This window comes from Ambystoma mexicanum, chromosome 4p (assembly GCF_040938575.1).
Source record: "Ambystoma mexicanum isolate Mex_15411 chromosome 4p, UKY_AmexF1_1, whole genome shotgun sequence".
In the NCBI taxonomy this organism is placed as follows: Eukaryota; Metazoa; Chordata; class Amphibia; order Caudata; family Ambystomatidae; genus Ambystoma; species Ambystoma mexicanum.
The window spans coordinates 1073345955-1073361309 of NC_090927.1; the positions used below are offsets into that span (position 1 = coordinate 1073345955).

A 15355-nucleotide genomic window follows, 5' to 3' on the forward strand; every position below is an offset into this window, starting at 1 on the left:
TGTATGTGAAGAAGTTGTTGTTGGCATTGCATTTGTTAATGGATTCCCTTCGGGACCAAGTGCGCCTGGGAACCAAGTGCGCCCAGTCAGTCAGAAGCTGATGTAAGTGCTGAGAGATGCCACTTTCATGGGCCATTGACCAAGTGCAGTAACGATGAGGGAAGTGCAATGCCCGGAGGCAAGTGTGAGAGGACTGGCGAGCATGCCAGTGACCTGTGAGACTCTGAGGTACACCAGGCGGCCAGTCAGCAGGCAGTGTGGAAAAGGAGGGAGGGAGAGAGAGATGGAGTGGAGAGAAAGGTTAGCAGGGTAGAGGGAGAGAGAAGGAAGAGGAATATCTTAAGGAGTTTCTGGAACTTAAGGAGATCAGGCACAAGACTGAGTGTGGCAGGCGGAGTATTCCAGAGGGAGGCACCTGCAGAGGATAAAGACCTCCCTCCAAATCTCTTCCTGGAGAACCAGCTCACTTGCAAAAGGTTGGAGGTAGATGAGCAGAGGGCTCGGTAAGGACAGTATATAGGTAGGCAACATTGCAGGTAGGTAGGTCCCAGACCCCAGAAAGCCTTGTGGACAATGCAGAGGGTCTTGAACTTGATCCTTGCAGCCATGGGGAGCCACTGGGGGGAATTCAGCGCTGGAGAGATGGGGTCTCTGGGCTTGATGCCAAGGATAAGTCTTGCGGTTCTGTTCTGGATGAGTTGCAGAAGGCACAGAGCAGAGGCAGGGAGATTGAGAAAGAGGCTGTTGCAGTAGTCCAGCCTTGAGAGAACCAAGACTCTGGAGACAATGAGCTACTGAGGGAAGGTAAGAAAAGGAAGAGTACCTCTGAGGAGGTGTAGCTGATTGTTGGACTTTTTAGAGATGTCCGAAATGTGAGTGGAGAAGGAGAAGAGTGGACTCGAAGATGACCCCAAGATGTTTTTGCTTTGCAGGTGGGTGTCGGGAGGCCGGCCAGAGTGAGAGTGGGAAAGCGGGAGCAGGAGTCCCTATGCGAACAATCTCAGTCTTACTGGCGTTGAAGCAGAGGTTGTTTGCAGCACACCATGACTGAATTGCAGACAGTCAGATATGAGCGAGGTAGAGGAGATGGCTAAGGGTAGCCTGAGGGAGAGTTGCACGTCATCCACATAACACTGGAAGTTAGAGATGAAAGTGGCAATCACACATGCAAGGGCAGCCATGTAGACATTGAACAACCAAAGGAATAGGTTGCAACCCTGGGGAACGCCACAGGTTGAAAGAGTGATAGTAGAGAGAAAGGACCCAAGTTCCACCGGGGATGGGCAGTCGGAAAGGAAGGAGGTTAACCATGCCAGGGCCTGACCTGTGATTCCCAGGGCTTCATGCGGATGTGCGATCAGGATGTTGTGGTTTACCATGTCAAAGGCAGAGAAGAGGTCAAGAAGAATGAGGACGGAGGGAGTGTTTGTGTTGAGATTTGGGAGAAGGTCTTCACTGGTGTTCAGAAAAGCAGTTTCCATGCCTCTGGATGCTCTAAAGCCAGACTGAGGGTTGTGGAAGCAACCAGCAGTTTCAATGTGGAGGGTGAGCTAAGAGATAGCCAGCTTCTCCAGGGGTTTGCCCAGGAAAGGGGTGATAGAGATAGGGTGTTAGTTTGTAACTTAAACTAGAAGGTTGCATCAATGTTATTGGTTCAGGAGAAATACTTGCTTCTCCTGGACTGGGTGGCACAGTTCTGGTTGCAAGTTCTTAACCACGGGGAATGACTTCCTTCCCCTGGTTAAAATTGTCCTCCAACACAAAAGACAAAGTTCCAGCCCTTCTCTTTGGCAGGCACAGTGCTTATATTTTAACATTTTGTATCAAAGTCTTTTCAGCTTTGGTTACCAGGAGAATGACTCCCTTCTCCTGGCATTTTGATTTCACAGTTCAACACAACCAGGGGGAATTACTCCCTTCCCCTGGCCTTGGTTACCAGGAAAATAACTTACTTTTCCTGGTATCTTGGCTTCAGCGTGCAATACAACCAGGGGGAATGACTCCCTTCCCCTGGTCTCTCTTTTCGCTCGGTTGCACATTTCAAAACCACCAGGCGGAATCACTTTCTTCCCCTGGCCTCTCTTTCACTTTGGTTTCACAATTCAACACTTTTAGTCTTTTAGTGTGAGCATCCCAGGCTTCCCCATCTCCAGATGTGGGCCGACTTGATTCACTCCCCTGCCAAGCACTGCCACAGGGATGATGGTTTGTATTTCTATTCTCTTGTTGCTGCGTGTCCCAGACCCCTATTTCTTTACTGTGAGTATGTGGCAGACCTGGTTCACTCTCCGGCCAGTTATTACTGCCACAAAGAAGATGACTTGAAACATCTTCTTACTTCTCTTTTGAAAAGCTAGGGACTTGATGATAACCCCTAATGGGGAATTCATCCCCTTTGTGGCTCTCAGAGTTTCTCTTTATGTAAGTGGGACTTTTGCTGCCCCAGCGCGTATGATTTGTTCCTCTGTTATTTTCATGCATTTCCAAATACCCTTTCTTGTGGCCACCAGCTGGCCTGTGTGCTCCTGTACCTTCAGAGATGTTCGTGGTGGGCTCCGGTCTGTCCTGGAATCTGAGTTCGGGTTGCTCACCTCTTGCGTGCTCTCCGGATCTGCTGCTGCGGCTCCACAGCCTCTGGCTCTCTGCAGTTCTTGCGGCTGCTTCGGATCGCACAGTCCGGCTTCTTCCTTCTGCGGGGCTTCTGCTTTGCCAGTTTATCACTGAGTCCTCCAGCGTCAAACTCTTTAGAGACTCTTTGGTCCTCCTGACCATGTCCCGATTTCTGCCGCCTCTTCATGCTCCCGCGCAGAACTGCTTCCAAGCATGCGGCTCTTCCAGGGATGGCTTGACTCCATATTGAGTCCTTCTTCCCTTTTTATGTCAAAATCTTTAATATTCTTTCTATTTTGGCTGGAACACTTACCTCTGTTCCACAGGGAGATCTTCATTGATCTGCACCTCTACCTCACCACAGACAAATCTTCCTAAGGCAGTCTATGTCCTACATCTCACTAGAGTTTATCCCTAAAACTCTATATATGTACATGGGTTGGTTAAGGATGATATTGGGGTGTACAGGGTAGGGTTTTCCTTATGAGAGGTTTGGTTAAGGAGAGCATATCACATTCTCCCTAGTTGTTTATCCCTGAGGGGAGTCTCTTCCTATGAGATCCTCCCGCCGTGTACCACCCTTAGGGGGACGGTTTGGTAGCGCTTCACCTCCCTCACCTCAAGGGAAAGGGCTCCACCCTGTGGAGAAGTAACGTCATCTAGCGATTCCCCACAGTGTTTAACCTTTTCTATCTAGGGCTTTTCTAATATGGAAAAAAAACTCAAGTCATTGGCCTTTTCGATTTAGCTTCCTTATCGTGCTTCTCTTCTCCACTTGTCTCTCTTTCCCTCTTTTTCTCTTTCTCTCTTTCTCTCTCTCCCTTTTCTCTCTTTCTCGTCACCCTCCACTCTGTCTCTCTCTTGATCAGCACCCCCTCGGTCTCTTGGTCACCTGCCCTCTCTTTCTCACCCCCTCCTCTCTCTCACCCCCTTCTCGCTGTCTCTCTTTCTCTCTCTCCCCTCTATCTCTGTCACACCTCCTCTGTTACCCTCACTCACTCTTTCACCCCATCCATCTCACCCCCCTCCCACTGCTCTCACCTCTCTATCACCCCCTTTCTCTGTCACCCCTCTCTCTCACCTCTCTCTCGCTGTCACCCTCCCCCTCTCTCACCCCTCCTCTGTGTGTCTCTCTCTCTTTCTCTCCCTCTTTCTCTCTGTCATCACCCCTTGCTCTCTGTCACCCCCCATTCTCTGTCATCTCTCTTTCTCTCTCCCTCTCTCTCTCGGTCACCCCTGTGAGAAACCTGAAGTTGTCTTCCTAGCTAGTCCCTGGAGATCTGTCATCCAGATGGCCAGGACACCGCAATCGCTATTGTCTCCAGTTTCTGCGGGTGGACCAGTGAGGGAGGATCACTTGGATGGGGTGTCCTTGGGGAGTGGGACACCAACTAGTGAGACGCGGTGTCCCCCTTCTTTCAACACCTTTTGCCCATCTTGCCACATTTCCCACACGAACACTTTCGCATAACACGACAGACAGTGGACTAATACTAGAGCCTCTTACCTGACATGTCCCAACACAGGGGTCAGGCAAAGTCAGGCAATTGACCAGAAGCACACACACCTGACTGCCCTTTCCCTTCCACACACGGATAAAAGGTGGAGCATGAGAGCACACTACAAGCAAGACAGACCGCATGATGTGAGAGCTAACTCAGCACAGCAGTTCAAGAGGAGGAGAAAGACGGCGCAGACCGAAAGGGTGGCGAGGAGAGAAGAAACCTTGTCCTTTCCGACCAAAGCCTGTGAAACCTCTGCATAAGGGATTATCAATCTGCGAACAATAGCCAGCTTGTGTTGCAGCAGATGTTTACAGTACATGAGACCCTCCTCTACTGATAACCAGGCCAGGGAGAGATATGAGTCTCTATGGTACCAACCTTGAGCTCAAAGGAGCAGAAAGCCAAGCAGTTCATCACAGCCGGTGAGGCAAGGGATGAGCCGATAAGAAACCGAACTGTGTTGAACGATAAATAGTGAACGGCTAAATTGGAACTTTTGAGAAGCTTAAAGATACTAGTGAGGAAAGAGGGCGACAACTGGCAACAGAGGAATCTGGCACCACGTGCGTTTCGGGCATAAAAATTCTGGGCGATTACCCGATGATATAGAAACTACTGTAACCAAGAGCCCTTAGCAAAAGGCGAAACGAGGTGAAAGTGGTCATACAGGAGCCGAAAGTCTTTGACAGACAGATGATTGAGAGCTAAGGGAAATGAATCCCACTTGGTGAAATGAGCACATGAACAATGTGTTGTAAATTTTGGCCAGAGTGAACCCGACAGAAGGAAGCCAACAAAAAGGGGGCGAAGTCCGAAGAACTGTTTAAAAAGACATTAAGATTTGTGAAAGTAAGAAAAGCCACAGTGAGCCCAAAGGAGGGAGGCGGAAGGTCTGAAAGGGGTCTGAACCCTAAAGAGGGAGATTCGGGGTGGAAAGTTGTCAACAAGAAATGCATTGAAGAAGAAACTATTTAATCGATTTGTTGAATACAATTTTGTGACAGGTCTACACCCGGAAGAGTTAAAAAGAATATTCCATAGCAATTCAGTTGTTACAATATAATAATCAGAAAAAAGTGCTCAAAATACAGTTTCCATCTATTTACCAAACAGGGGACATTCAGTTAACAAATGCCTAAAAGTCTCTGGTTGGTCTGCTCTGGTCTCTGGCAAAATCTGCAAATGTTTCTCTTTGTCAGTCATAGAACGCCTTGCTAGTACATCATTAGTACGCCTTAAATTGAGTTGAAATCTCAGATATCGTTCTCTATATTTCATGAGATATGATTCTACAGTATTTACCTTCTTAGGTAGAAGCAGATGGTCTTGCAAGAGATGTCGTTTCATGCATTGCTCCCTTGTAGAGGTCCAATCAGTGTACTACAACTTGGCCTTAGCTTGTCTGGATTAGTTTTTTGCAAGTCATCAGATATACTAGCCAAAAGCATCTTATGGGGTGTAGTATTTGTATAAGTGGAGAGAATCCTCATTGAGGAGCCCTCCTTTAAGGGCATTAAGCACTTTCTATGAAAGGAGCACAATTTCCACATATATAGAGTATTCAAAGACAAAAAGCCTATTTCATGTCTCGGGACACACATTGATAAACTCTAAGGAAGATTCAATATGTTTTTCCAAAAATATCCCTCCAACCGCAACCAGAAGATTTCAGGGCACCATGTTCTAGATTTGGTGCCATAAATGATGGTGGGAATGTTCCATATCTTGCGTGCAGGATGCGTGCTTGCACAGTCACTGTTTTAATTTTCTTCTTCAAGTCTAAAAAGTAGGGCCAATCTAATATATGATTGTTTGTATTCCATCCGAGATACTTGTATTGACCGACAACCTGTAATGATTTCCCCTGCAAGAACCATGTAAAAGAGATTCTCTTTCTACAGAGCTTATTTGCACTTATCAGTATCTTAGATTTTGTTTGGTTCACGTTAAGCAAATTCTCTTCAATATAGCTGCCTAACTGGGACAGAAGCAATTGTAATCCCCTTGGAATTTTTCGCCAGCAAGACAAGGTCGGCGGCATAAAACAGCCAGGGGATCGGATGTTTACCGAGCTTTGGTGAATCAAAAATAATTTCAGTAAAATAATGCCTCATATCTGAAATGAAAAAGTTGAAAAGAGCCGATGTCAAAATGAAGCCTTATTTGAGCCCCCTAAAGGTGGAAATGTGGGCTAATAGCTTCCCATCCAGAGATGGTCATATTTGGATGGACATGTTGGAATGAAGCTGATATATCCAATGGTGACGATGAGCTGGGCAGGCTGCTTTGGATAACTTAACTCTAAGCAGCTCTCTAGATATTGAATCGAATGCAGTCTGAAAATCTATAAAGGCCAAATATACAGATTTTTTCATTTGGAATTCATGCGATATATTGGCATGCAATGTTTGCAGATTTACAGTAGTTCCTAGGCCCAACACAAAACCCGTCTGGTAAGGATCTTGTGAGTTCACCATAACTATCCATTGATTGAAATCTGAGTATTAGCCTGGCAAACAGCTTGCTCGGGACATCAAGCAAAGCCACCGGCCTATAATTAGCAGGAAGCAGGCGATCACCTTTTTTGTAAATGGGCATTATGATTGATTTACGCCATGATGGCGTAATTTGGCGACTATATATAGTTTGATTGAATATTATAAATAGAATTCTGGCCCATGCTTCTGGATGTGACTTTAGCATTACATTGGAGAGACCATCCGGGCTCGGGGCGTTTGACATGCTAAGTTTAGCTATATAAAAGATATCTTCTACATTAAACTCAATATCTACATATCTATGCAAGATATTTTCGTCAAACGGGTTGGATAGGGGAATCGCTGCATATAAAGTTTTGTAAAAGACTTCCCAGAATTCTTCAGGGACTGCATTTATTTGAATAGGCATCTGCATGTTATTATAGGCCTTATTCAATAAACCCCTTATTAATGCAGAGCTTTTTGATGCTAGGGCTTGCAGCATATGTTGGGCATCGGTTTGTATCGTCCATGCTTTTCTACCTCTTATCCAATTTTTATATCTGGTCTTAAATGTCTTCAACTTTACGGTCTTCATTACTAACAGTAATTTGTTCAGAGCATGGCTAGAGGCCCGATATCTTGCTCTCATGTCGACAAGTTCTCTATCATATACATGAGTGTCTAGTATGGTAGTAGGAACAAGAAGTCGTCTTCAGCCTAAATGTTTGTAAGGCTGCAACATATAGACCCTCCGTGTAAATTACTCCTGGATAAAGAGTATCCAAGGGATACTTCAGTTGCATATTTAATTCTTTTAATAAATTTGGGGTCCTTCTGAAACAATTTCTGCCATTAGATATTGATTGATCTTGTACACACGATGAGCTAGCTGCGTTGATGGAAGTAGTCCAGAACCATGATACATGTAAAAGCTTGTGATCACCATGGGTCTGTAGTTTGACCTGGAATCTGTCTACTATAGCAAACAGGTTTCAGTCAACATAAATGTAGTCAAAGAGAGCTGCCTGCTTTCCTCTGTGCCACGTATTGCATGGCGGTATATCATCTGGCACAGATCCATTGACCATTACCAGATGTCTCTCCTCCATGATCAGTGACATCGCTTTACCAGTTTTGTTAATTGAGTGGTTGGTTTCCTGATACAATTAATGTTTAGATCTCCTGCTAAAATTGTGTACTGAATTGCTGTGTCACTAGCAATTAGAACTAATAACGACTCCAGGTCTTCCAGGAAAACATCATCTTGAATACCTACACGATTACAATACGTATTTACAAGTGCAACTGTGTATGTAGGTGTTTTTAATTTTACCTAGCTGTAAAAACACTCTAGGAGGGATCTTGCCTGGTATTAAAGAAATAGTATAACTATCCCGCGCACCAAAAGCAAGTACCTGACGAGTACTGTCTGCTGTCCTGCTAGCCACGCTGCCCGGACAGCCTCTGACATGGACTTTCCTTCACTTAAGAATCATCATTGGCCACGCCCCCCACCTCCGTGACCAAACTACAAATCAAGCACCCGCGCCCGCACCAGAAGCAAGTACCTGAGAGTACTGTCTGCTGTCCTGCTAGCCACGCTGCCTGGACTGCCTCTGACGTGGACTTTTCTTCACTTAAGAATCATCATTGGGTATAACCAGCACTACCTCTCTGGCTGCTACGTGGAACATAAAGACGCTATGAACATTAAGAACTTCAATTTCAAGCACTAATCCTTTATTTTTGCTTGTTTTCTTAGCCACGCCCCCCACCTCCGATACCAAGCTGTAAATCGAGCGCCCGTGCGCACCAGCGCATGCGCGCACCAGAAGGGAGTACCTGACGAGTACTTCTGCTGTCCGCTTTCTGCCTGTCATCTTTCGCTTTCCGACTTTCGCTTTCACCTTCCGTTTCTTTGTTCCTTTCCTTCCTCTTTCCGCTGCCTGCTTCCCGTTTACCCTTTCTCGCTCCCCTGCTCCCCACCCTAAATCCTGATCCTCGCTTCCCGAACTCGTTCTTTACGTGCCCTTGCCTACTACTTTCCTTCTCGCCCGCTTCCTGCGCCCTGTTTACCCTTTGCCGCTTTCCCGCTTCCCTTTCACTCTAGCTTGATCCCTTTTTGCCTGTCTCCCGTTCTCAGCCCTCTGCACCCTGCTCCCCGCTTTCGCTCCTTGTCCCCCTATTTGTCTTGCGGTCAATCCTTAAAACTCTAAACTTAAAACTTTGGTGTTATTTCACGCAATATTCCTTGCACAGCAAACAACGCCTTTAACTAGAGACGCAGGTGCACCTCTTTCAGTGCTCCGGTGAGCAAACAAACCTGAAAGCGGACGCCTGCAGGGAAAACACGCGCACCAATATTTAACAAAAACTGTCGCATGACATTGCGGTTTGGCGAACACGCCCTCTGAGCTTCCAACCTCGAGGTCCTCACAATTGACTTTTGCTTCCTAGCAAGTATACTGACACCTGTGGACCTTTAGAAGATCTCCGAGCTGACTCTGCATCCAGCTGAGTGTTTACATCGAGTTTTTCAATTACATACAGCCGCTCACTTGTCAAACTAGAGTGAGTAGCATTAAATGTTTTGAAGTTGGCTGCTGGGAAAAGGACCTAGTCGTTGGTCTACGTCTGGAAGTAAATCGAGTGATGGTACGGGATGGGGGTAGTTGTTAGCCCACAAGATGGAGTGGTCCCATGACGTTTCTCCCTGGACAAAAATCGAATGTGGCACTTCTTCCTGTGGGGGAGAGGCAGAGGGGTCAGAACCCGTTAGGCTGGGGGAAGTGACTCCTTGTGACTAGCTTGGCAACTAGTGTTCTGGAAGCACTGTACTGCCGTGTGTCGAGCCAGTAGAGGGGCTGATCAGGGCAGGGGTAGTTGGTAACCAGATGCAGGTGCCTGGATAATCGTAGTTTAATCCAAGTCGTAGACCTGAGGGCACTTAGACAGGTATGCTAGGTGGCAGGCCGTGAGGCATGATGGCGCACAGTCATGCACGTCTCTGTAGCCCTCGGGTGAAGGATCGGGTGCGTATGTATCGCACTGGTCGCAGTCTCTCTGGGTGCTCAAGCTGAAGCGGCTGAATCTGACAACTACTTGTCTCACACACTCCCGAGACTACCTCCTGATCATATTTTTCCTTTAGCTCATTCGACACAAGCCATTTCCATTACTGCTATACCAGGCTACAGGGAGGCGTCCCTTGGGCAGTCTGACCCCAGACTATCTATATCACCTGAACTATATCCCACAGACTGCCCAAATGACATTATTTCTTCACCCGAGTCAAATGTATCTCTCCCCCTCTCCTTTGCTAAACCCTTGCCACGGCCCTCTTTTGGGTCCCCCCCTGTTACTAACCTAGCGCTTGAGACAGCCTTGACTGCCATCAACACTTCGATCCAAGCTCTAACCAACATTTTTGGAATACTAGAAAACAAAGCTACGGTGCAAGAAAATCATATGACAATACTTACTAAGAAGCTTGATTGGTTGGCATGGAATCTCACAAATGCATTGAAAAGTGTGCCCCCTTCTGTATCTTGCAATATCCTGCAACAGGAGCTTCCAGTGTCCCCCTCTGTCGCCGCCCCAGTTGTGGAAGAGATTTCCCCCTCCATTGAGGGCCCGAATCCATCTCCTTCCGAACTGATACACAATGGTAATAGTAGTACTGCTAATGAGCAACCAATCACAATTGAACCCTCTACGCATCCGAATGTAGAGCACTGCTCTATGACGTCTTTTGTCGCCCTTCTCAAAAGATGCGCAGGAAAAAAAGCCGAAAACCGTAAGCGAACATCAGAGTGGAGTACCGAAATTAAACACGGTCACTGATCACATCAAACCGAAAAAATCAAAAAATATGCAAGTGGCAAAGAAAAAGAAAAAAATCTAAAACTAAAGCATCTGTAGCAAACTTATCAACATTGAGAAGCGATGATAAAACCTGTTTGACTGCTGACTCTGAGATCCCTGCCAAAGTCATTGCAGCAGTTGTCCCTCCGGCATCGCCTGAGCCGGATGGCGTCACAGGTAAGACACTTGAAGCTCCTGTTCTCCTTCCTGTCATTAAAACGGATTCGAAAGCTAACTGCTCTAATATTGAGAATTCGATCTCACAAGAAGAAATGATGAATTTATCTGTTTACTCTCATAGTAATGATGTAATTGCTGATGCTGTTAATCAAAGTCTGCACGAACCCATACCAACTTGTTTAACACATAGCCCTAAGTTTTGTATGAACCTAAATCACATCGGTATATCCTTTAAAACTCTTGAACAGAAACGAAATGAGTTGAAGAACCCCTTTTACAACTTCTCCCCCACCTTTATCAACTGACCAGATTAGGAAAAGTCTTCCATCTGCTCAAATGATCGCTATGGCCCCCATTGTGCGAGATCCCGAGCACCTGCAATCTCCCTCAAGCGAGAATATTGCCCCTGCTGAGAATTTACAAGACGCCAATTTAAGAATAACCATGATTGACAGACTCCATTCTGACCCATTTCCAAGCAGAGTCACTCTTCTAACTGTGTTTCAGTGCATTCAAGCCCTACGTCACATCAACTCCGATGACATTCAGCGAGCCTCTTACCCTAAACCAGCATACTAAGACATTGTCGACATTAAAATATTTTCATTAATAATTAAGAATTATATCTGACAACAGAGACACCTGCTACATGAACGAAAAGGGCTTGGTCCTAGAAATAATAAATCGACCAAAGCCGAGTCAATCAGACCCGTCCATGGCTTCGACTCCTTGACAAGTGCGGACAAAAACGCTGTTAACAACAACAAAGTAGGGTCGAATTCCTGCTGCAACTGTAACCAGACACCAGCATCCATGGTGTCTACACCAATTTCCAAATGGACTTGGTTATCGGTCGCCACTTCTAAAACAGTGAATAACCATTAGCTACTGGGGACAACAGTACTGCGCAAATGCTCAATGGCTACGTGGAACACACGAGGGTTCTCGCATTTACTGAACATAAAAAATACTCAATTAATTAAGCATGATCTAGTTTTATTACAAGAAACCTGGATGACCTCAGCTGGATCACCAGGTACTTGTCGTTCCTTCCTCCAAAACGGCTAAGGGAAGACTGGCAGCTGGTTTATTAATTGCGACTCGTCTTGACTCGCAATTATACATGGAAGCTTTACCATCCCCTGATCATGGCATACAACCCGTTATTATACGAACTAAAAACAAAAATCACCCTTTTTCCCTATAACAGTAATAAACATCTACTGGAACCCCCTGTCTCCAACTGAACCACTCTTCTTTCATAAAATTGAGGAAATCCTGGACAATACCCTATTAAACAGCAACAAGCAATGACCATCATTGCGGGCGATTTCAACATGAATCTAGTTAAGCCCACTAATGGAGGCAATAATTCTAGATCTGACAAATGGATGATGTCACTCAGCCTGTTATGACCTCTTATGACCTCGAACCCTTCCCTGGAGTCTACTCAACTGGAGACTGGGCCTGAAACACAGGATTGGTAGAGTTTAACGCCCTATTGTCTTTGTGTGCTTGAACCCCTTCTTCCCCGGGGTCCAACCCTTCCCTTTGATCCACAGCTCACCTTGTTTTCTTGGAAAGTGTGCTCTCCGTCCTGCTTTCAGCGCAGGGGCGCGTTGATTGATGCAGGCTCATTGCTGCCTAGTTACTTCACTGGCAAGAGTCCGACAGGTAAGTATGAGTCTTTTGAACAGTTCTCTAACTTCGTTCCTTTCCGTCCTTAGATGATGGCCGGCGTCCGGGGATGGTTATGTGCTGCTGAGGTGAGTAGCGCTGAAGGTGAGTAAGAGCGCGATGCGCGATGCGACCCTTTCGTATTTGTATTGAACTGAGTTATTAGGTGCCGCAACGTTTGCAGCGTGGATGCCGGTTATGAAGAAGAAATGCGGTGAGTAAGCGCGGTATGCAGCGCCTCTAGATGTTTCCACGCTAACCTGGAGTGTCTTTTCCCTCTTGCAGATGGATGAGAGGTTCCGGAGACAGAGTTCCTCCAGAGCGGCTGGGATTCAGGTAAGCATTTGAAGCTCGTACAGTCTTTAAAAATAAGCAAAGATTTGCTGAATGCTTACTAATGCCTTTTTTCTGTTCTTTTCCCTTTTCCTTAGGAAGCGGCGTGCCGGGATGGGAATGACACCGCCGAAGATGCTCGCAGAACAGAAGGAGCGATGAATGATGGGCAGAAGCGCCGCAAGGTAAGGCTGTTCCTAACGGTGTTCTTGTTCTTGCAGGAGCTGAGCGCAGAAGAAAGATGAGGCCTACTGGAGACCGATCCGAACACGGTGAGTGTCACGCTGAAGGTGCAGAAAACACAAAGCATGTTTCTCAGCCTGGGCATGGCTTAAATAGTCTCTGGGTATCCCAGGTGTCTCTGGGCTGCACCACACCCAAAAGACTAGACTGCACATGCAGTTCTGGGAACCGAAATATGTGGGGGCATCCATCTTGTCCCCATCAATGCACTACAAGTCCAATCTCCAATGTTATCCTATGGGAGTGAGTGAGTCTGGTGCCACAAGCCCCAAGTCCGACTCAAGTGGGTCTTTGGAGGGATGGAGAGGCCCTTGAGGGCCATGTAGGTGATCACGGCCTGGCTCCAGCCTGACATCTTGGAGGGCTGGGGACAAGAGGGGCAGGAATCATGACACATTTTCATTTCAAGTGATGCAAATAGACTTGTCCAAGAATTCGAAGTCATACCCACCAAGGTAAGTGACCACAATCTACTCGAGGTGCACTGGCTACCCTACCGCTCTAGAACAGAAGCTTACTTTCAAGGTTCCATTGAGCTAAACATAGCTAAGAATAAAATTAGATGGAACTTAAAATCCATTGAATTTTTACAAGCCAAAGTTGAATCTGCTTCCACCTCTGATCCAAAGTCCTCACAATTGTTTTATAATGAGCACATACAGATTATAGCTCAAAGAGATGGAAAGTTCTGGAAACCAAAGCTCTTTTACAAGCACAAACCGAATATAGAAATTGCTGATCTAAAAAGAGAGCTACAAAGAGCTTTAAGGACCTAACCCAGAAACGCTAACTCTGCCCCTAAAACCTCAAAGACCGAATATAAAAATAAAATTAAATATATTTTTCATATCCAAAAACAAAATGACGCAGAAACTATGTATAAAGCCCTATTGAACAAATCTGCAACTCCGATATGGCAAATCATAAACTCCACTTCTAGAAACACCCATAAATCCACACAACTTAATGGCATCGATGAGGAAACGTGGAGAATATTTTATCAAAACCTACTCTTCAATGAGACCTCTTCCACAGTTCCATTCCTGGAGCCACCCGATCTAACAGAATTAAAATTTGACACCTTGGACATTGTAATAATAATAAAAAAAACAAGTTCATCTAGAGGACCGGGCCCGGACATGCTGTCTAATTGTATTCTTAAGGCAAATCCAGAGGCTTGGGCCAGCTTGTTGAATACATTATTTCAAAGCATCATACAATCCAAGATCATACCTCCGTCTTGACAATCAGCCATTATTATTCCAATCTTTAAGCAAGGTGACAGAACGGATCCATGCAATTATAGACCCATTGCGCTCTTAGATGTCCCTGGTAAAATCATAGCAAGATTTATTATACGTGATTTCACTAAATGGCTCATTAAACAAGATCTAATGGATCCACATGAGTCCGGTTTTGTCTCAGGCATCAGAACTGCATTAAATCGCTTGATTATATCGGCTATTAAGAACGATGCAACCAGAAACAAATACCTGATATTTGTCGCTCTGGTGGATTTCAAACAAGCTTTTGATTCGGTTTCCAGAAACATACTATGGGACAAATTATCCTAAGCCAAATGTCCTCAGTATATTTTTTATCTAATCCAACAATTCTATGTTAATACAACAATTAAAATAAAATGAACTACTGATGGTGTTCTTTCAGAATCCATCAAAACAAACATGGGCTTGAAACAGGGCTGTCCGTTTGCCTCTATTTTATTTCATTTCTATATTTCTGACTTTTATAAGGCTCTGTCTAACATCCGATCCTTTTCACCTCGGGTCGGCAATCGACACATTCCATACCTGCTATATGCAGATGACTTAGTCCTGTTCGATAGAACACCAATTGGTCTATCTAGAAAATTAGCAGCACTGACCAAATTTGCTAAAGACAGCAATCTAAGTATAAACACCAAAAAGTCCAACATTTTGGTGTTTAACCCAACCAACAAAAAGACTAGGTTCAGATTCAACTCAAAATTAGCTAACAAAAACCTGGTTCAAATCACCTCGTATAAATACCTAGGAGTTAACATGAATGTGCATCCGCAAGAGAAACCGTACAAAGAAGAGCTAACGCTAAGAATGAGAATGCTAGCCAATCAGGCTAAAGCCATCCATCGCAAATATGGAAGATTTTCTTTAATGCCAGTCCGTATGTTTTATTTACAAAAGGTTTTAAGTAATGGGTAATCCCTATTTTTTGTTGACGGGGGGGGTCTCATCTGGAGGAAGGGACAATCTATAAGGGAGAAAAGTGAAAAACAGATGGACTACCCCTCTCTTTTAGTCTTGTATGGATCTTACGTGAGAGTTAAAGGCAACCTAACTATGTCATTAGTTAGGAAGTCGCAGGCGGAGAAAAATTGCACTAATCACTCCAACTTGTAACAAAGGTTCTGTCTCTTTAATAGTTGTAAAACATCTTTAAAAAGCATTTTTAAATTGATACTCA

General features: G+C 45.3%; 1 protein-coding gene across 3 annotated transcripts in view; it reads left to right on the forward strand.

Moving 5' to 3' along the window:
- AK9 (adenylate kinase 9) overlaps positions 1 to 15355 on the forward strand; it is a 1784103-nt gene that overhangs the window by 54896 nt on the left and 1713852 nt on the right. The gene's annotated exons all lie outside the window — the stretch shown is intronic.